This window comes from Lipotes vexillifer, unplaced genomic scaffold (assembly GCF_000442215.2).
Source record: "Lipotes vexillifer unplaced genomic scaffold, Lipotes_vexillifer_v1.1 scaffold178, whole genome shotgun sequence".
Taxonomy (NCBI): Eukaryota; Metazoa; Chordata; class Mammalia; order Artiodactyla; family Lipotidae; genus Lipotes; species Lipotes vexillifer.
The window spans coordinates 5,162,766-5,185,535 of record NW_006775603.1 but is presented as its reverse complement, the minus strand read 5'-3'; the positions used below and the strand labels follow the sequence as shown (position 1 = coordinate 5,185,535).

The following is a 22,770-nucleotide window of genomic DNA, read 5'->3' as shown; positions in this document are numbered from 1 at the left end:
TTGCAGATCAGAAAAACTGAGGGTCACGGTTAAGTGACTTTATTTAAAGCTATTTATCTGTAGAAGTGAATGAAAACTCAGGTTTCCAGATGGAGCCCAAGGACAGGAAGTAAAAGACCTTTCTTCAATAATTGTTTGACGGCAGCAAGTGCTTCTGTTGTTATTTTGTATACATGATCAAAACTAAAATGTTGTATTTCCAAGGCTAACCTTCCAACAACATAGTTTGTTAATAAGACCCCAAATTTACAATTGAACCCATGCCTCCTGGGTAATCTAGGATACCAGGCAACGCTCTCAATTCTATAATTATAAATAGCAAGTGGCAACACACACAGAGAATGTTTATGAGACACTTCAGAGAGGAAAATAGCTGTACCTACTTTTCCCAGTCCTTTGTAAATCTTAGATCGTCGAGAATGGGTTTCACCAGTGAATTCTATCACATATCCCGGAACACATTTTCATAATTATACTTAAATGCAAAAAGCAAGAGATTTCTTGGGTGTAGTACCTGCTTGGTTGGGCCGTTGCCAGCTTGGTGACTTGATGCCGCCAGTGGACCCTAGAGGCTTGAAGGCGGCAGCAGTGGTAAGTCCGGCCACCCCTGGTCTGGCCGAGCCTGGGCTTCCCGGCCCCTCAGGTGTGCTCCCAGCTGCAGCTGCTGCGGCGGCCAGTGGCTGAGAGGCCTCCTGGGCGCTGCTGGAGAGAAAAGAAGGAAACATTTCTGGTGATGTGCTAGCGATCTAACTTAGCAATGATTCGTTCTTTCCTCAATTTATTAAATCTCTAAGGAAAACAAAAATACATATATACACTACCAAACGTAAAATAGATAGCTAGCGGGAAGCAGGCGCATAGCACAGGGAGATCAGCTAGGTGCTTTGTGACCACCTAGAGGGGCGGGATAGAGAGGGTGGGAGGGAGGGAGACGCAAGAGGGAGGGGACATGGGGATATATGTATATGTATAACTGATTCATTTTGTTATAAAGCAGAAACTAACACACCGTTGTAAAGCAATTATACTCCAAAAAAGATGTTAAAAAAACCCAACTGATATTTTAAAAAGAAAAACTCTAATACCATGGCTGAGGGGCTGCCTTTATTTAAAACAGAAAAAAAGAAAAAGGGAAGGAAAGGAGTCAGACTGCAGTTCTTTCAATGCTTTGGAAATTCCCTTTAAAAAGTTCTACCATGAGAAATGAGGCACTGAAAAACGTATACAGCCAATCCTTTTAAATAAGAAGCTAATTTCCTCTATCTCAACGTTTCAGAAGGGTCACCTAGATTAAAAGAATTAATTATTGGAGACTCCCTGATAATTTCTATGAAGTGGCACAGATGCTGTTTTCCTCTTCTCCACATTCTTCTAGTATTTTATGAACCAAGCTTCCCCGACATCTTACCAGCCTCTCTTTTCACTCACACACTCAGTCACTCATTCATGCAATAAATACTTAAGCACCTACTATATTCCAGACATTGTGTTACACAGTGGTAAACAAAAGACAACATCCGCCGCCTAACGCAACACCCAGTGTTCTGTGTTCAGGATTACAGGAAAACAAGAAACAAGTCTGCCAGTCTTCTTTCAATCAGAACTATTTGCTTAACAGGTGGAACAGGTGGTTCCAGTTTGATTTAGAAGATCAAACAGCTTTTATCATCCCAGTCATTTGTTATTTATATTTATATATCATCATTTCAAAAAAAATTTTTTTAGGTAGTTCAAATTATAAAATATGCTCTTTGGAATGATGCAATACTATAAGTTTCTCTCAAGTGAAGTATAATAATATACTATAATAATAATATAATAGTAACAACAATGACAACAACAATAATACATACACCCTACTACCTTTTCAATAGAAATTTAGCTACCGCTTGTTAAAAATTCCATGCACAGAAACTCAATTCCTTCAATACCTGAAATCAACAGCTAGAGGAATAGATCAATAAAGATAGGATATTATATAAATGACTTTAGTAAAATAAATAGCCTTAATTATACTGTTAGGTTGAAATTTCAATGCAATTTCAAATGCAATCGTGCCCACTATACTACCAAATGATCAAGATTACCTAATTTTCCCAATGCCTCTTGAACCCTGGGTATCACCTAACAGAGCAGGCCTGAGGCTGCCTATCCTTAGGAAGGCCCACTGCAAGGTTGCCCTTTGACTGGCTTTTGGCAACTTGGCTGGTAAACAGTTCCCTATGGTTATATAAAGGTTTCTCCAAAAGATAAACAGTGGCGGGCTTCCCTGGTGGCGCAGTGGTTGAGAGTCCGCCTGCCGATGCAGGGGACACGGGTTCGGGCCCCGGTCCGGGAAGATCCCACATGCCGCAGAGTGGCTGGGCCCGTGAGCGGTGGCCACTGAGCCTGTGAGTCTGAAGCCTGTGCTCCGCAACGGGAGAGGTCACGACAGTGAGAGGCCCACGAACCACAAAAAAAAAAAAAAAGATAAACAGTGGCTCATTGGGTCTAAACTATATCAACAGTGTGGTTTATGATAAACCCCTGCTTTCCTTCTGAGAGTCTGGAGTTTGGGTATGAACAAGGCACAGCGTGCCTACGTGACAAGCCCCAATTAAATATGTCTTAGGTACTTAGTTTCTAAAGAGCTTCTCTGGTAGAGAACACTTTGCATGTCTTCTCATAACTCACTGCTCTAGGAATCCACACATCCTGTATGACCTCACTGGGAAAGGACTTTTGGAAACTTGAGCCTCCTTTCTTCTGGACTTGGTCCTATGCACCTTTCTCCTTGCTGATTCTGCTTTGTATTCTTTCAGTGTAATAACTCTCAGTCAGGAGCACTACGATGGACTGAGTTCTGTCAAGTCCTCTAGTCAGTCATCACACCTTGGGGTGGGTTCTGGGCACTTCTGACACTAAATAGTTTTGAAAAATTATATTAGAGCTATTTTAACTTTCTTGAAATACTGTTCCCTATTACTGTCCCCTCAAGTTCAAGTGTAGTAGAGCCATCACCTTCTCCCAACATTTCCAATCAGTTTAATGAAAAACACATCTGCTTGATGTCAAAACATACTATACTATGAAAAAAATAAGCACTTTAATAATTTTTATCATAAATAAAAAGTGAAAGACGGCTTACTTAATGGTAGTGCTGAACACAATTATCGGTAAAGATGACACACTAAATAATATTAATAGAAACAGGGTTTAAATGTTATAGGTCCATCCTTATAAAAGATTTGTGAGGGACAGATTATTTTACTTCTCGAGGACTCAGTTACCTAAACTTTAAATGGGGATAATGCTTTGCTCATAAGAATTCCAGGGACTTAATTAAGATATTTATGTACAAAGTACTTAACCATACTCTAGGACACAGAATATGAGCTTAAACATATGACAAAGATAATTAATGTATTCAAATAATAATGACTTATTTTCAATATTTTTACACATTACAAACAAATTATTTTTGAAAGTAATAGAGAAGTATAGACCATTTTAATCCTAGGGTTAATTACTCATGAGGATTTGAAAAATAAAAACAACTAATAATCCATACAGCTACAATTCTGAAAAGAGAATTTATGACCAAGCAATACTAGAATTTACAGATGAAACACAGAATCTGAAAATAATAATAAAACCCAAATCATCATTTAATGTGTAATAACCTGAAATAGTTAAAATTTAATTACAGGAGAGTAGCCAGCTTACTTAGAAGAAAGTGACCAGGATGACAGGAAATCAATGCCAAGCCTAGTGAAGTTAGGTTGAGGGAACTGGTTAACTGGCCCATGGTATGAAGGAAACTCAGAAGAAGCGTAAGACTAATGCTCAAATATCTGACATGTGGATTCACTCTATATGGCTATGCTCTGTTTGCTGAATGCTGAGTCGAATCTATGGTGAGATAGACTATGTTCAATAAAAGGAAGTATTTCCTAATATGAAAAATCATCCAAAGGAAACAACACTTTCCATGAGAGGTTTGTTTCCAGAAGGCACTTCACAAAAGATGGAGATGCTGTAGAGCAGATCTAACCATTTAGAGAGTAGAGGACTAAGTTACACGTCAGCCTGACATTTGAAGCCTTCTAAGATAGAGCTACAATCTATCTGTTCAGTCATGTCTCCTACCACTTTGCTACACAAACTATATTCTTGCCATAGCTCCTTTCTGTCCACAACTCTACATCTCTGCCAGACTCTACATGGAAGGTGCTCCCACACTCTCCCTCTGCGCCTGTTCAAACCTTACCCATAATTAGCAATAGGAGTAGTAGCACAATAATACCCATCATGCATTGTGTACTATGCTAAGCAATTAACATATTTTATTTAATCACTCAATCTTCTAGAAGTAAAGACACCCCTTGCTTCAATGCATGGCAGATATTAACTGCATGGCATAAAGCTACATTTCAATTTGTAATAGCTACAGCTTTTCTTAATTAATAGTAACTTCTTTATGTATCTTGTCTCCTCTACTACATTATAAACTATTTGAGGTTGGTGCATTTATTGTGACCTTGATATGTTACTTAATCTTGGTAAATTTCCTCATTTGTAAAATGAGATTAAAGTACTTTTAGGAACACTCCTACACTGTTGGTAGGAATGTAAATTGGAGCAGCCACTACGGAGAACAGTACGGAGGCTCCTACAAACAGTTACCATATGACCTAGCAATCCCACTCCTGGGCATATATCTGGCAAAGATGAAAACTCTAAAGATACATGCACCCCAATGTTCATAGCAGCACTATTTACAATAGCCAAGACAGAAGAAACCTACGTGTCCATCGACAGATGAATAGATAAAATATGTGGCGTATACATACACACACACACACACACACACACACACACACACACACACACACACTGGAATATTACTCAGCCATAAAAAGAATGAAATACTGCCATTTGCAGCAACATGGATGTACCTGGAGATTATCATGCTAAGTGAAGTAAGTCAGACAAAGAAATACAAATATATGATATCACTTATATGTGGAATCTAAAAAAAATGATGCAAATGAACTTATTTACAAAACAGAAACAGACTCACTGACTTAGAGAACGAACTTATAGTTACGATGGGGGATGTGTGTGTGGGGAGGGATAGACTGGGAGTTTGGGATTGACATGTACACACTGCTATATTTAAAAACAGATAACCAACAAGGACCTACTGCATAGCACAGGGAATGGTGCTCAATACTCTGTAATAACCTAAATGGGAAACAAATTTGAAAAAGAACAGATACATGTATATGTATAACTGAATCACTTTGCTGTACACCTGAAACTACCACATTGTTAATCAACTGTACTCCAATATAAAATAAAAAATTTTTTAAAAGAATGAAAAAATGCCATTTGCAGCAACACAAATGGACCTAGAGATTATCATACTAAGTGAAGTAAGTCAGACAGAGAGGGGCAAATATCATATGCTATCACTCATGTGTGGAATCTAAAAAATAGATGCAAATGAATTTATTTACAAAACAGAAATAGACTACACAGACATAGAAAACAAACTTATGGTTAACAAAGGGGAAAAGGGCAGGGGGGATAAATTAGGAGTTTGGGATTAACAGATACACACTACTACATATAAAATAAACAACTAGGACCTACTGTATGGCAGTGGAGATAATACATGTAACACATGTAAAGTATTGAGCACAGTGCTGAGCAGAGTATATGCTCAAGAAACGCTATATCTTGTAATATCTAGCTAGGATATCCAGGAATAAATACATTCACCAAATAAACATCCTCCATCTGTACTAACAATTCTGCTTCTAAATGTAGTTTGTAGATAGTTCTGGTCCAGGATTTTGAGACCAGGTACAATCCTGCTTCCTCAATTTTAAATAACACAGTATTTCTTAAAATTCCCATGGACTATAATTCATAAGCAAAAAAAGTTTTTATTTTTTTATTGTATCCTTTGTACATAGTCTTGTATATATTCTCTCCCAAAAGGCCTAAGATGTTTACATCTTAAACAGTACTCTTTAGATACAAAGAGTGTGCAGATTATAAAGAATTTATAAAAATCTAAGTCATAAGCAAGCAAGTTCTTCCATTTACATTTATATTCAGGATTGGTCAGTAAAGTTAATCTCTGGGGTAATAGAGCTCTATCAACTTAAAATATTTAATGTAGTAATGGGAAAATATTAGGTTTTATCTAGACAATCACATATTGGAATATATGATGTATAGGTCTCTAAAAATCCCATGTCTTTTTTTCTAATTTTTAACTGTTAGCTACTATTTAAAGAAAATACATAAACATTAGGTATCGTATACTAAAGATTAAAAAATTAGTAAAGTCACTGGCTATGTAATTTTATATTTGGGGAAAAAATGTTATCAGTAATCACTAACAGCAAAATATTTCAAATTGATGACTAATTTATTAATATAATACGTCATGAATACCTAGATTGGTATCTCACTTCTGAAGTAATGACTCATATATATTTTTTCTAAATTTAAATTGTTTAAGGTATACCTAAATTCTAAACAAAATTAAAATGCTTTTTGAAAGATTCTAGTGAGGAAATCAGAGCAAATCCGTAAATACTGTTGGCTAATACCACAGAAGCTAAATCAAATATGGTTATTTTCGCTAGTCTGCCAAATAAACAAGCACTGAAACAAAATGTTAAATTAATATGACTTCCATCTCAAGAATACCAAAGATTCTGTTTCATATTTTAAAAACTGAAAATGGAGAAAAACATATTGACAGAGCAAAGGTTTCTTTTCAAAACTGAGCTAATGAGGACAAAAGAAAAACGAAGAGAAGTTAACTTTCAGTGTCAGCAACCTGATTTATCTTGAGTTTACATTCTTTTCCCACATTTGTTTAACAATTACAACAAATCAATTTCAGCTGCAGATTGGGAACAGTTGGAAATTTCAAGTCTATTTTCAAAGGAAAATCTCTGTTCAAAGAATAATCTCGAGGTAACTTTTATTCTAATTACACATTTAAATTTTTTTTAAAAAGCCAGCTGTACATTGCAGGTTTAATTATCAGTGTTTAAACTACACAGTTTTTAGCTAAAGTTTTACAAAAATTGATATACTTATATATAGATTCTGAAGTAGTAGGAAAGGAGTATTTCCGGAAGGTCATAATTGTAAACAACTTTTAATTTCAATAGAATTCTCCTGTCAGAACTCTATGAAAGGACCTAGATACATAGAACAGTCATGAGTCACCTTTGTTCCAGAATCCTATTTACAAGAAAATTTTTTGTATTTTCCCAAGCAAAATTCTTTAACTTAGACGTTTTGTATCAAAATTCAACATGTTAAATATACTATAATGGAAAGACACAATTCTAGTATTATACTACACTTTATTATAATTTTAAAGATTACCGTTATACAAAAGCAAACATCAGAGATAAAATACCTCTGACATTAACCCAACTGCTCTTTTGGTACTCCTCTCACTGAAGTGGCAAGGTATCCTCAGGAAACCCTGCACTCCAGCTTTGCAGAATGCCAACTAGCTTACCTTGTTGAGAACCATTTTCCTTTCCCAAATATCGAAACATATTTAGTTGGTGCCTATTGCTGTTAATAAAAAGTAATGTAAATGACTACTAACACTTCCTCTAGAAGTGGGTACATGGATAAATATTCAGTTAGTCCACAAGTACAGGCATACCTTTTTTTCAAAAACAAAAAGTTTATTTAAACAATAAGACACCTGACTTGAAGGAAAAACTATCTAGGATTCATTTCTTTTAGAGTAAATTTTCCTGCTTACAGATTGCCTTACGTGTAACAACTACATACAAAAAAGTTATAAAACTGTCCTCAGTTTTACAATGATAAATGAAAAACCATTAAAATTCTCCAATCAAACAAGGTATGCCAGGATTTTTATGTTGTTCTTTTTCTATTAAAACAGGGAGAACAAAATAACTTACTGGAATATAAAGCTAAAAGCTGAATGAACATGGTACTAATGGAGAAAGGGAGTATTTTCTCATAATCAGCACTTTTCCCCATCCCATCTCCATTTGATGTCAATCAATGCTTAGAGCATTCCATTAGGTTCTCAAAGGAACCTTTTATTCCAAGGGTAGTTAGTAACCTGTCTTTGTACAGACTTAGCCCTGACAATGTAATATTTCTGCTCATTTAACAATCACAATTCCACAAATATAAAATAATTTCGGGTATATTTTTTCTTAGAGCAAAATGTACAATGACCTCTTGTACATTTTGCTGTTTGTCCCCCTGTTTAAACATCTCCCTTAAAAGTAATCCAGAATTACACAGGGACACCTCATTTTATTGCACTTTACTGTGCTTTGCACACATTGCATTTTTTTTTTTTTTTTTTTACAACTTGAAGGTTTGTGGCAACCCTGCAACAAGCAAGTCTATTGGCATCATTTTTCCAAAAGCATTTGCTGCTAACTTACTGTCTCTGTGCCCTATTTTGGTAATCCTTACAATATTTCAAACTTTTTCATTATTATTACATTTGTTAATGGTGATTGGTGATCAGTGATCTTTCATGTTACTACTGCAAAAAGATTATGACTCACTGAAGGCTCAGATGATGGTTAGCATTTTTAAGCAATAAAGTATTTTTAAATTAAGGTATATACATTAACTTTAGACATAATGCTATTGCACACTTAACAGAATACAATATAGTGTGAACATAACTTTTATATAAATGTACTGGGAAACCAAAAAATTTGTGACTCACTTTATTGCATTATTTACCTTATTGCAATGGTTTGGAACCAAACCCGTAATATCTCCGAGGTATGCTTGTAATTAAGTATATTGAGAATATCCATAACAGTGGGTAGGACACAAACACATGATCAACAGGCAGCCTGTGTCATATCATGCTTTTACGAATTATAGTCATAGTTGTACCCTCTGTCATCAATTTTATGTTCTGTCAGAAATAATATAGTCATTTCATTAAGATTATACCTTTAGTAAAGACTTAAGATATTTTTATGTTATACCTAATAATTTTAGCATAATTGTTAAGTTTAGGAGAAAAATTCATTTTTGTGTTTCAGTATTTCCCAGATATGGAGAAAATTAAGTTGTTTGCCCACATAGAACCTTCATATCTACGAGCTATAAGATAGTAGCCAATCAAAACCAATTACTTTATTATTCTTTTTCATTTTTTAAAAAGGTATAAAGGTATGTTTTATTAAACATTTAACTCTTCTCATATAGCAACATCCATGCAATAAAAAACAGGGTTCTACTCTAAGTTAAATACTTGTACTATTACTTGTAATTCCATACCAAATATCAAATGTGCTAATAAAAGATGTCACAAAGGATTAAAAGGCAAGTTAATAATCATACAAAATAACATGCTTGTGCATTATCACTGCGTTGAAATTACAGTTAATTTAAAACTGGACGCAAATCAGCTCTAGATTTTCTCATTTGGGCTGTTAATATGACACTTCAGCGTTAGAGAAAGCAGTACCTTCCACAGCAAACCACCCCTTGTGACATCCGCTCTCCCAGTACCTGGTTTTCTGGGTTGATTTCCTCGAGGGCTGGAGATACGAAAAAGCTAAAGGCTTGGAAACAGGGCTGATGCAAAGTGCATCCGGGAGTGAGTGATACTTTTCAGGACTGGAGAGCCTGGTGAGCATTCAGAAAGAGTTTTAAGTTGAAAAATCACACTACCAAGTGCAGAAAGTATGTAGTTTTTACAGTTCATGATTTGAAACATTTCCAGAGAAAGAGAGAGATAGGGACAGAGACAGAGAGAACAAAGAAGTGGAAAGAGGATGAAGAGAAAAGTCTATTATGTTATTCTACTCATTAATATAGAATTGATTAAATTTTCACCAAAACTGATCAAGGCAATCTTTTGGAAAGCATTTAAAGCTATGAAGACTACTATAACTTATGTAAAAACAAAACCCCACAACAATAAAAAGGTTTTTACTATTTTTATAGGAGAAAGGGATACTAGAATAGTTAGGCTTTAGATCAACCTCAAACATAACCAGTTAGTGGGAGAAGGTAAAACCAACAGAAACTTAAAATACCTATTTACACTTGATTGTGTTTCAGATATAAAGATTAAAAATGATAAAAAGTCATAAGGCACACAAAATGCAACAATCCACACAACTGAGAAATATCATAGATAAATGGTGGTAATGAAAAGAGATAAAAGGATAATTTAAAGGAAAATCAGTAATAAACTCTGTGGGATATATCCGCAACCTAGAAAAAATGTCCCCAATACAATTAAGATCTCATAATAGAGCTGTGACTATTTCAAATGGGTAAGTTTTCTCGGAGGTGAGTTGTAAGACAGTGAAAAGTGCTAGGTTCACATGAGACGCACACTGTACATGTAGTTCTACCTGGTTTTTGCAGCAAGAACGGCAGACACAGTAGCGGCCGCGCTGCTCAGAACGGCAGCACTATATCTAGCAGGAGAAGACAAGGTAGACAAGTTTCGAGACCCTTCCAAAGGACTTGTCACCACATTTCTTGTGGAGCTGCTTAAATTGATCAGTAGAGAAAGAAAAACAGAGGATAAGAACAAAAGGGAGAGTGAGAAGAGGTAGCATAATAAAGATAAGATAGCAACCATGCTATATTAATATTTAGATTTTATAAAGGTGTGACATGTCACAAGTGTAAAAGGAGCTTGGGTCCTTTATTTACTGTTGCTAGGATTTCTCTCAGAAATTAAAATCTGATACATAATCCTCCACAAAACTGATGTTCTGAACATACAAACTTTCTTTGAATGTTTTTAAGTTCACTGTCTCTAATCCCATTTAAAATGAAATCACACATTTGAAGACTGATTTGTCAACAACTAAGTAGAAACTAAATCCAAACATGAAGTGTGAATTTCCATAAGCAGAGAAAGAAGGAAGGTTATGTTAATTTTTTCAAAAAAGTCTCTACATAAAGAGTTTTACCTTAGAGATGATATACACCCAGAGCCTCACATTTTAATGAGACCTGTGTTTTCAAGAGAAGCAGGCACAACCAGCTGCCTATTCAAAAGCAGCAATATGTATTAATATGGACAAGAAATAACTTTAAAATACTGAGAGTAAAACTATCTGGGGAGGGCAAGCACCTTTGTAAAATAAACAGTAGTTACAGTGAATATGACTAAAAGATCACCTTCTCTGCTGACACTCTTCATTTCTATTTTCAGTTAGCCCTGTAAAGATTCAAAAATGCTGGTATGAAATTTTATCTTCAGAATTCTTATTACTTAAAATAATAATTAGTTTCCTTTGGTCTTTTAGAAAAGGTCGTACACCTAGACAGGACTTAACATTCCATCATTAGGACTGTAATGATTTTCAAGTCTGGTTATCAAATTGGAATTTGAGAATTTCTTTTTCATTAAGTAAAAAGAAAGTCTAAAATGCATGGGGTGAAACCTGTGTCTCCTTCATTTATGAGTGCAACTTCTTAATGAACATCCTCACTACATTACAATCACCTTTTCCAAAATTTGGTGACAGTGGCCACCTCCAAAACAAAGTAATTATGTACCAAACTCAACCCAGGCTAATGAGAGCTCAGATGTCTAAAACTGTGAGGGTTGACATAAGTCTCTTCTCCCTGTCAGAAGAATCTGATAATCCATTATTCCTAGTTCCACTGGCTACAATTTTACAAACCATTAGAAGACAAATTTAAAAAACAGTGGCAAGCCAGTAAATATATATATATATATATTATATTATTATATACACACACACACACACACACACACACACACACACACACACAGAATTGTTTAAGTATAATTTTTTGGTAAGTCTATAATTTAACTGAACTCTATGGCTATGCTTTAATTGTTGTGAATGGCTAGAAGATAAAGAATGAGGGCTGAGAAAGAGAAAAGAAAGATGTTATCTGTGGCAGAGCAGGGGAATATGAGTGTCATGCCAAGTGGAAGAGTAAAGTTATCAATGACACAACTCTGAGTTTCTCAATTACTCTGCATCTTTGAGGTAATGGCTACTGTTTGAGGGAAGTAATGGTGAATAATAACGAGAAACTGAAGTCTATAGAAAAGTCAGCTAAAAACATAAATCAGCTAAATTATCCTTCTTCTGTAAAAAGAAAAGGAAACTAATGAATTTCTTTTATCATACTGTATCACAAATAATAATATAAAAAGACTCAGTATCAGAAGAGTCCAGCAAAATCTCATAAGAAGAATTAAGCAGAATACCTTTAGAATATCTGGGCAACCGGAACACATAATCTCTATCACTCTTTTTTTAGAGGGGAATGCTCTAATTCAGTAAAGCAGACTTACATCAAACTTAAGGAAGCTGACTTTCCAAATCACAGTGAATAAACAAAAGGCACAGATTTCCCGACTCTAAAACTTAGAATCTAAACAAAAAATTAAAAATATAAAAGCGGTGTAAAGCAGTGTTCCAAGGCTGAGGCCAAGCTTTGTCTATATATTAGTGATGTCAGTTCTGTAATCTATGATCACTTTTTCCTTTTTAGTCAAACAGTTTTAGTATTTTAATTTCACCGCCAGCATTAAAATTTAGACATACCAAGAGGAAAAAACTCTACCTAGAACATGTAGTTACTTTAGAAAGTGTGGCTACTTGGCTACCAATATGTAAAACCTGAGGAGTTGGAGGTGGGTGAGGTCCACTCTTAGGTAGATCTTCCAGAGAACTGTCAAACCTGAGTTTTCAGAAGTAAAATAAAGGCAGAGGAAATATTAATGAAAAGTATAGACATTTATCATGTATACTACCTTAAAAGTACATTGGTTCATTGTACAATGTACAAAAATCTAGTACATTGCTAGATTTTTTTTTAAACTTCATATCTGCATAAGATTAAAACTAATACCAAACACCCTCACCATCACCAAATACAGGCTGTTTTTTCCCCTAATTTTTTAACATGGCGACTTTCATGTGATGAAAGATCATGCTTACAGGGGAAGAAAGGTGGATGGGAACTTCCATCACTGACTATGTATTTTGCATGCTTCAGGGAAACTTAGGCTCCAAGAAATTAATTAAATTGCCCAATATCATATACCTAGTAAGACTCAGATGGAATTTAAAGCATTTCTACTACGTTATGCTTTCCAGCATCTTGTGGGGCTGAATAGTGCAATACACAGAAGCAAATAGGAATTCCCCTCAAGTCAGAATGATGTATTTGCAGATCTGATATTATATGGATATTGTTTATCTTGATGTAAGAAAGTATTTTATCTAGGCACACAACAAATGTTTACAATGCAACTGTGTTGTTTGAATATTATTCACTTTGTTCTTCTGATGTCTCTACCATTTTTTGTGTTGAATGCCAGAATTAAATTTTAGAACTATTACCAGGTAAAGAAAAGATGAAAAATTCAGTGTTAGGTCTGAAAGAAGAAAGCACCAAGTATAACACTTTTGGAAGAAAAAAATAAACAGGAAAAACACAAAATTACCCATTATTTTTTAAAAAGCCTGTGGATAAAAAATAGAATGGGTCAGTCATGTCATTTTAAAATGGAAAATGTAGCACTAAGATAAAGAAATAGAAAAGAAGGGGTTATATTCCCACTTTTTATTTAGCGTCGGTCATACCTTTACCAGAGTGTTGAAAAAAATGTAGACAACTTAAGAAAAATGTCAAGGTAGAAGTAAAACATCATTTAAGAGGCAGAGTAAAAAAAGTTAAACAAATAAGAAATATAAGTACTATAACAGGGGTCAGCAAACTGTGGCTCTCAGGTCAGCCTGCTTCCTATCTTTGTATGGCCTGGGAACTAAGAATGGCTTTCATATTTTTAAGTGTTTTTTTCTTTTAATTAATTAATTAAATTTATTTTTTATTTTTGGCTGCGTTGGGTCTTTGTTGCTGCACGTGGGCTTTCCCTAGTTGTGGAGAGCGGGAGCTACTCTTTGTTGAGGTGTGCGGGCTTCTCACTGCAGTGGCTTCGCTTGTTGCGGAGCATGGGCTCTAGTCATGTGGGCTTCAGTAGTTGTGGCTCGTGGGCTTCAGCAGTTGTGGCACGTGGGCTCTACAGCGCAGGCTCAGTAGTTGTGGCACACGGGCTTAGTTGCTCCACGGCATGTGGGATCTCCCCAGACCAGGGATCTAACCCGTGTCCCCTGCACTGGCAGGCAGATTCTTAACCACTGCACCACGAGGGAAGTCCCTTAAGTGGTTTTAAAAAAATAAAAAGAATATTTCACGACACATAAAAATCTGTATTAAATTGAAATTTCAGCATCCATAAATAAATTTTATAGAACAGAGGCAGGTGTGTTCACTTACATATGTCTCGGCTACTTTCATAAAACATGGAGAGTTGGGTAGTTGCAACAGACCATATGACCCACAAAATTTATTATATTTACTATCTGGCTTTTTTACAGGAAAAGTTTGCTGCCTCCTGTCACAGAGAATAATGTTTCCATACAGCTACCAGAGTGAACTTTTAACACACAAATCTGATCCAGTCTGGTTCTTAGATACTTCCAGCACTGCTCTAAGGACAGCTGTGATCCTGGGCTCCCTGCTCGCCAGCCTTTCTTATGGAGCTTTCTCTTTGGCTTGCTCCAGTCCAACTGGTCTTCCATCTCTTCTTAAACAGGCCAAACTTCTCACCTCAAGGCCTCTGCGGAGTCTATTCTCACTTTCTATACCCACCTCTCTGCCACACCTTTACTATGCTAATTCTTAAGTATCCTTCTGGCCTCACTTTAAATATCACCTCCTCGGGGAGACTTCCCTGATTCCCCACCTTAAGGTTGCCCACATCATATACTTTCATACTACCTGGTACTTTTTCTTCACAGAATTTGTAATTATTACAATTATACAATTTGTGTGTTTATTTGTTTGAATCTGGACTCCCTCGCTAGAGCAGAAGCTCCCTGAGGTCAGGGACAGCTATGTTTACTGGTATAACAAAGTGCTTACCACACAGTAAACAACAAGTATTTGCTGAATAAATGCATGAAAGAAACCTATTGTTTTCAAATACAGACTCAGTCACAATACACACGTATTTCTCAGAACATATTTGTACCTTCTAGAGACTGCTTCCCAATTCAGGTAAAACAGGTATTACTGCTTAAGAACTGATATGAGATCAACCTCAAAGAAGTGACTAGAATTCCAAAAATACCTTTTAAAATGTCCTTTAAAATATAAAGAAGTATCAGTATCTTGGAAAAAAGAAAATACAGTTATAAAGAATTATCAATACCTATATATTAATATATAATGAGGACAGGTAAGAAAAAAGAGTGAATTGGAGAAGTTGAGTTTTCCAACACCTCCACAAACTAGGTTGATTGGAAAAGTGAATGCCACTTGAGAATAAAGTTCATATAATTCATGAGATACCTTTGAAAGCCAGATCTCCAAGTTTCCAAACAAACGCACTTGGGAGGTTTCCCACATGTTACACACACACTGATTACCTATTCCTTTGCTTAGCCAATACTAGACTTAAGAAAATCTAAAATTACCTCATTTAATATGGAACAGACATCAATATCGATTCTCATTGTCATTCCTTAATATTTATTCTTTTTAGGGTTGGAAGAAGCTCTAATTAATAGCACCTCTGCAGCAGCCAGACTTTCTGCTTTGTCTGTTACTTAAGTTTCCATTTCTCACCAGAGAGAGGTATGAAGACTTCCCAGATATATCTGGAGAGTTGGGCTTGCAGCCTTTTGGCCTGCTTTTCTTAGGAAAAATGAACAAAAAGCTATTTGTGCATTATCTCTTTCTGCAGTTGTGCCTTTCTTGGCATAATCTCCGCACTGAGTCTTTGTACGCTTTTCCGTGGGGAAATCGGGGACCCATGTTAGCTATCTGCCCAGGCAAAGCAGGCGTGAGGCTGCCCACCTTATTAACTTACCAACCTGACCATCCTGCAGGACCAGCGTGAGGAACTCTCTTTCTATCCACCAGTCCTGACAACTGTCAAAGAGCAACATCCTTATGCTGTGGACTCTAGCTCCTGCCTTTTTCTCAGAGGCCTCAATTAATCAATCTCTGTTTCTCTCACATTTTCCAGTTCCCCACTGCAGGCTTTATGGAAAGCATCCCCATTCAAAAATGCTCTTAAAACAACAACAACAACAATAAAAGTACCTTCACCTTCTATTTTCCAAGTCACCTTAACATTCAAACTCTGTGAAATAACCATTTACTCACGTAGTCTCCATTTCCTCACCTGCCTGCCCCTCTTCCACTGCCTCACTGGGGCTCACTCCCCAAGCCCTAGAAAGCCATATCCTTGCTGAGGTCACAAGTGACCTCTCTGGGGCTAAATTCAATTGACAATTTGCATTCCTCATTTTCTTTTTATTGTGGTAAAAAACACAACATAAAATTTATCATCTTAGCTATAACGAAAAACAATCTGAAAAAAGAATATGTACAACTGAATTACTTTGCTGTACACCTGAAATTTGAACACAACATTGTAAATCAACTATAATTCAATTAAAAAAAACTTACCATCTTCACCATTTTTAAAGGTACAGTTCAGTAGTGTTAAGTATAGTCACTGTTGTGAAACAGATCTCCAGAACTTTTCATCTTGCAAATCTGAAACTCTATACCCATTAAATAACAACTCCCCTTCCCTCCTTCCCCCAGCTCCTGGTAACCACCATTCTGCTTTCTGTTTCTATGAATCTGACCACTGTAGATACCTCACACAGGTGGAAACATACTGTTTCGTCTTTTGGGGTTCATTCCTCATTTCACTTAGTCTCAACATAGGACCCAACTGACAACGCCTTCTCTTCTTCCGTCTTCTGTGCTCTGACCCCATCTCTACACTTGCCTATTTCTAGTACTATTTCATTGGCTATTCCTGGTGGCAGGATGTTAAAACGCAGCATCAGTAATAGAATTTCAAAATGTTAATTTGGCTCATCCATATTTTGATGGAATGACATCCAAACTATGTAAGGATAAATTCTTCACAAGGGCTAAGCTTGAGAAAGAATGCAGAAACTTTCCTCTGCAGTATGAAAACTTCAAATCTCCAGCTACAAACTTCAGTGCTTTCTCACTTTCCACATCAATGTCACAAAATAATCAAAGAAAGGGACTTACTGCATCCCTACACCGCAGATTTCAATAAGAGAAATTCAGATATCTTAAAATATGTATTTTATAGCAGGTAAAGGAGGAAAATGACAACAGATTGTTGTTGGCATTTTCACTCTTCCACAAAGCAAACATTCACAGAATAATACTGCTAAGCAGAAAGTGGAATATACCAGGATCGTGGCTGTATTTTGTGCTTTTGGCGTTCACTGGTATAGCAAAGCTATTTATTTTAGCCAAGGAAACTGCTTGCCGTCAGGGAAAATGGGTGTCTTCCACTGGCTTCCTGACAATAAATATGGTGAGTGCGTTCACTTGTAACTACAATCTCCCCTTTGGAAAATTAAAAAAACTAAACCTCAGTGGGAAATTTCTGATGCTCTTAATCACAAGCTAAATTTACTAATTAACTCCAACAGCCTTTGTTTCTTTAGCAGCCTAAAAACATTATTTGAGCCTCTGCTAATTCTACAGGTATTATAAATGGCATCTTGAAGAGGATATAAAAATCAGCAGGTAGGCGCCTCCTTGATTTGCACATGCAGGGGACGAGGGGACTAAGTGTCAGAGGTTAAAAGAAGATTAAGAAGTAAATAATAATATCACCTCAATAAATAAAATGAGGTTTATTTTTTGTGAGAGCAAAAGAAAAGGACTGGCTCAGAGAAACTTCTCTTGGAGCTTTCTAATTTACCGATGCAAAGAAAAGAGGGAAACCTAAAGGGAGATCCTGAAGGAACCGGAACTTATTTGTTACGGGGAAAGAATTTGCTCTTTGTCGTTATATCTCATTTTCTTCAGCGCCTTTCAAACTCCTCCTTAGCTTTCACGCATTTCTCTGCTCTTGCCTTCCTGTAATGGATCTTAGTTATTAAATGTCCCATCTTAATATGATGTGAACTCTTTAGTTATCTATACTATTCCTTGATCTCTTCAGAGAAAATGTAGTATGGGGTCTAAAGATAAGATAGGTAAAGAATGAGCATATATTTGTACTATGTCTATAAAAAATACCAATATACTATAAAGATTTTAAGGTGTAACACCAACTTAAAAATCACTTGTAACAATCCCCTGATAAAAGTACAAGTCCCTCAGTAACAGCAGTGTCCTTACCACTAACCTTAGCTCCTCTCACTGTGCATCATCAATTTCATCACCAGATCATTCCTATTAGTGATTTCAGTGATTTCTACTAGTTAGGAATAGCTTCTTCTATGGGGCAAAAATCTGCCATTTTCTAGTAGTAATGTAATCTTAACATTACAAAAAGAATTAATATATGATAAAAGTATTTTTCCAAATTCAGATTAAAAGGATGTATTATTCAACAGTGTTGAGTCAATCTGTCACCTATTTGAAAATATAAATAAATCTGTCTGAATGCCCAGTGTTCAACAGCCACCATTGTGAATCCTTGGAGAAGTCACGTGTCTTGAGAAAGCTGCCACAGCACCCCATGCCCAGCGAGACTGTCCTTCCAACATTAGAGAACAAAAGCCAAGGGCCACACGCTCTCTGGCTAAATATTCTGGATCACACGTGCTGAGCTCTCCCATTCAATCACTCATTACGTCCACTCATTCGTTCAACAACAAAATATCTGAAGTCCCACTTTACGCCAGGCATATTGCCCACCTGAAGCTCCTCTCATGAAGCTTACAGTCTAGTGTCCACTTCCCTCTAACAGACCACGAGGATCAGTCCCATCATACTTTCCATCCCTGTCTACCTGCCACAACCAGAAGTACAGACCCCTTGAGTCGTCCGTCACCTCCTGAACTCTTATTTCTTTACTGTTTTGTGTATCTCCTAATCTGATCCATTTTCCATCCCTCTCAGCCCTCACAAACCCTCTACACCACTTTATACCTTCCTCGTAGTCCCTTCAAACAGAAGTCCCTTTTCTTTCACACTGCATATGTTTATAAACCTGGAGATAGATGTCCTTCTCGTTACTGTTTCTGACACCCTCAATTATCTTTGATCCTGCACAATGCCAAGTCCTTGGAGGCCTGTGTCACCAGATGACACCACTGACTCTGCACCCAGTCACTGTCTTGTCTCGACCTCACCCACCGTTTGCTTGAGCCCACGGCTCACTGTCTTCCTCTTTACCCCAGTCCAACAATCTTGCTTGATGACTTCAATGTTCTCATGCTGAATCACTGAATGACCAGACTGCTAAATTCTTTGACTTCTTCACTTCAAGGATAATCCCTCTACAGTTAAGTCTTAGGCCTGGAATACCCTAGCCACGCACTCCAACATTCAAAACCTTTGCTTTTTCATCAACAAGTATAACATGTCTAAAATCTTGATTTTAAGCCCCTTTTTTCCTAACTCACTCACTCCTCTACCTCTTGATGCCCTTAGCTTTTTTACTGTACTGAAGTGACTCATCAATTTCACTGACTCTTACCAACTGAATTAATTCTTACCAAACTCACTGACTCAGCAATTTTCCATTATCCATCACCAATCTCCCCCACCCACGATTCCTACACTCCTGTTAGTTCTTCCTCTAAAATATAAACCCGCCCCATTCTCTGCATCTCTATTAGGAACTTCATGGCCTAAGCCACTACCAACTCTTGCCTGAAATAAGAAAATACACAGAACTAGTCTCCTGCTTTCATTATTTCCCCCTTAAAATCAAGTTTCCATAGTATTCAGAGTGATCTTTTAAAACCATACATCAGATGTTACTTCCATAATTAAAATCCTATATCTGGCTTCCTATTTAACTGAGGTAAGAATCTAAACCCCTTAACATGACCTACAAGGCAATAAGGGATCTGCCCCTTGACTACTTTTTCACTCAATTGCCTATCACTCTCCACTGCCATCTATGAGGCCTGAGACTGAGGGAGAATGTTTGCGGAAGAAGACATAGCTGTGGATTCAGGTCAAGGAACTAGAGCTCATATTATCAGCGAAAAACAGGCACTCATATAACTGCCTCTGACCCAAAGACAGCTTAAACGTCCCATGATGTTTCAGTTGATTTTCTTGGGATTATCTATATAATCATCAGAGATTAATGCCACAGATTAAACACAATATGCCACATGAGCGTTCACTAGCACAGAACAGGACTATGACTTGCCTTATAATTTTAGAGGCCATATGACATGACAAACTCATATTGGGTTCATTTTCTTCTAAAACCCCTAGTTTTTCAAGTATTTGTTTTTGTTAACCTTATCCCAACCCCACCCCTGCATATGTCCCAGAAGAGCAAATGATGTGATCCAAACTGCACATAACCATATGAAATTTCTTTCATTTTTTTAAAACTAGATTTGGTCCATTTTCCTACATGCCCAATATATTTTTGAAGGAGGATCTGGTTATGAAACATGAATGCTATACCTCCCTGCTTCATGTCACCCACAAATTTAGGCAGCAAGCCATAGAGGTCCTCATCCAAGGCGCTGATTCATCTTTAAACAACAGCCTTTGGTTAAACTCCTTCAATCTGTTATGAATTTAAAAACTTGATAATCATTAGCCTCATTTTATTATTAAATTAAATGGGATCTGAAAAGTTTTTCTTTGATAATCTGTTAAAATTAACATTTCCTCCAATCTATCCAAAATGTGTTAGTTGGGTGATTTGTTTCTTGAGAACTTAATTCTCGGTCTTGGCAATCCTGCCCTCCTTTTCTCAGTGCTCACTAGCTGGCTTTTAAGAACGCCTTCTATTTTTTTCAGGTGACCTCAAGTTCAAACTAGTTTATAGTTTAGAAGCTGACCTTTTTTCTTTTTGAAAATCAGCACTATATTTCCTGTTCCCAGTCTTCTACTTACCCATTCTCCAGACTTAAAAAAAGAAAAATTGTGTTACTTCGCAAATATCATCTGTAAGTTCTCTTTATACTTACGCTATAAATCATTGAGAAAAAGAGACTCCAGGGAGCTCATTAAGAATAACTTTCTACCTGGGGCTTCAATTTCCTCCAGAAGGTAAATAAACCTAAACTTCTTCAGTATTTATCTCTGGGTTTGAGTGGCTTTTGTTTGCTTGTTAAGATCTTTCAACAACCAGCATTTATTATTTTAATAATAATCCTTGACATCCCTTTTTTTTTAACTTTTTTTAAATCTCTTTAATTAACGCTGCCTGGTTGTTTTTATCTTTTACACGTAAATGACTGTTATGTGTACGTATATTTTCCTAACATGCATGTGGTACTGCTTCAATATCCCTGCTAGTATCACTGCTAAGAGATTTGCTGATTTTAACAAGAGATATTTGATTCCATTGCTGTAAGCAAAGGATAAGTTTGAGTACACCAAGTTTGTTTAAAAATTTCACTTCTTTGTATTAAAGCCTCATGTTCACCCATTATCTAAGCAGTGATATACAACTGCCTGAAGCCATTAGAATCTTTCAGAAATTTATCCTCAAATATTTTTCCTATCCACGAATTACGAGGATATTTATGAGCATATCGGGATACATAATGTGAAAAGATAAAATACATAGGTACCACTAACTCAAAAATTGATGAGGTGTTATCCTAGCTTTAACATATTCTTCTGCTCAAAGAAATGAATACAGACTCTTCAGAAGTAATTGATTAGGTGAACCTGGGAGATGAACGCCTATATATAAGTTGGACAAAGAAGCAGCACTCAATGTACAACTGTTAATAGATATAAAAATAGAGAAATACAAAAGAGAAAACATGGACAATTGAGACCGCTTTTAAGATTAATGTAATTTGAAAACAGAGTTCTTTAATTTGACTAAGAAGGAAATTAGGATGTCTAGATGTCCATACCTGTCATATGCTTTATGCTACACTATGTAATATACTATTTCAATTTTCTTTTATAAAATCACACCATCATAATAAACACACCTTCGCATAAAGGTAGAAAAACTTGGGCTTCTGAAATTTTCAACATGACTGAAATACATAAAACTGAGGAGTGGGAAAAGATAGAAAATTAAGCCTTCCACCATGGGGAAGACTGTCTATTATCATTACCCCTAATTAATCCTTTTAAGCTGTAATTTCTTTTGAATTAAAAAAGTAAGCTGCAGGAGGTATCTTCAATATTGAGTATTAGTTAAGAAAATAAGTTCCTTTTTTTTCTGGTTTAATTCAATAAAGTAATTTTGCTGTTAAATGTACTTCTCTAAAGGTGAAGAGAAAAGAATTTATTCAAACAGCATCATAAGAGAAGCACTGCTGGCCTGATAAAACTTCTAAAGAACTTAGTGCATATTCGGGACTATGAACGTCAATTTTTGCTTATTATGAATATTGATTTTTATGAAAAAAACTTCATAAATGCTAGTCTTCCCAGTTTAATTTGGGAAAAGTACCCAAGTAATTCCATAATTAAACAGAGAATTAAACAAATTGTGTGTGAAAATACAGAGTAGATGGGAACTATGTTTCTCACTTCAATCATTTTATAAGTACTTTTCCCACAAGAAACTCAAGTGTAGTAATTACTTATGTTCAATAGATGGCGACCTTTACATTATAGTCACCAAACCAGTGTTAGCTTAGGACAGTGTAATCCAACAGAAAATGAAAGGAGATAAATTACAAATACCATATTTTGCAACAGACAATAATTATTGTTTGGTTATATACCCATTTTTTTGAACCT

At 36.1% G+C, this 22,770-nt stretch overlaps 1 protein-coding gene across 1 annotated transcript in view; it reads right to left on the bottom strand.

Annotated features, from left to right (window-relative positions):
- Positions 1 to 22,770, bottom strand: part of PDLIM5 (PDZ and LIM domain 5) — a 223,469-nt gene that overhangs the window by 48,814 nt on the left and 151,885 nt on the right. Inside the window, exon 8 of the transcript XR_456946.1 lies at positions 515 to 699. The gene's annotated coding sequence lies outside the window, so the exon portion shown is untranslated. The remainder of the gene's footprint in view (positions 1 to 514; positions 700 to 22,770) is intronic.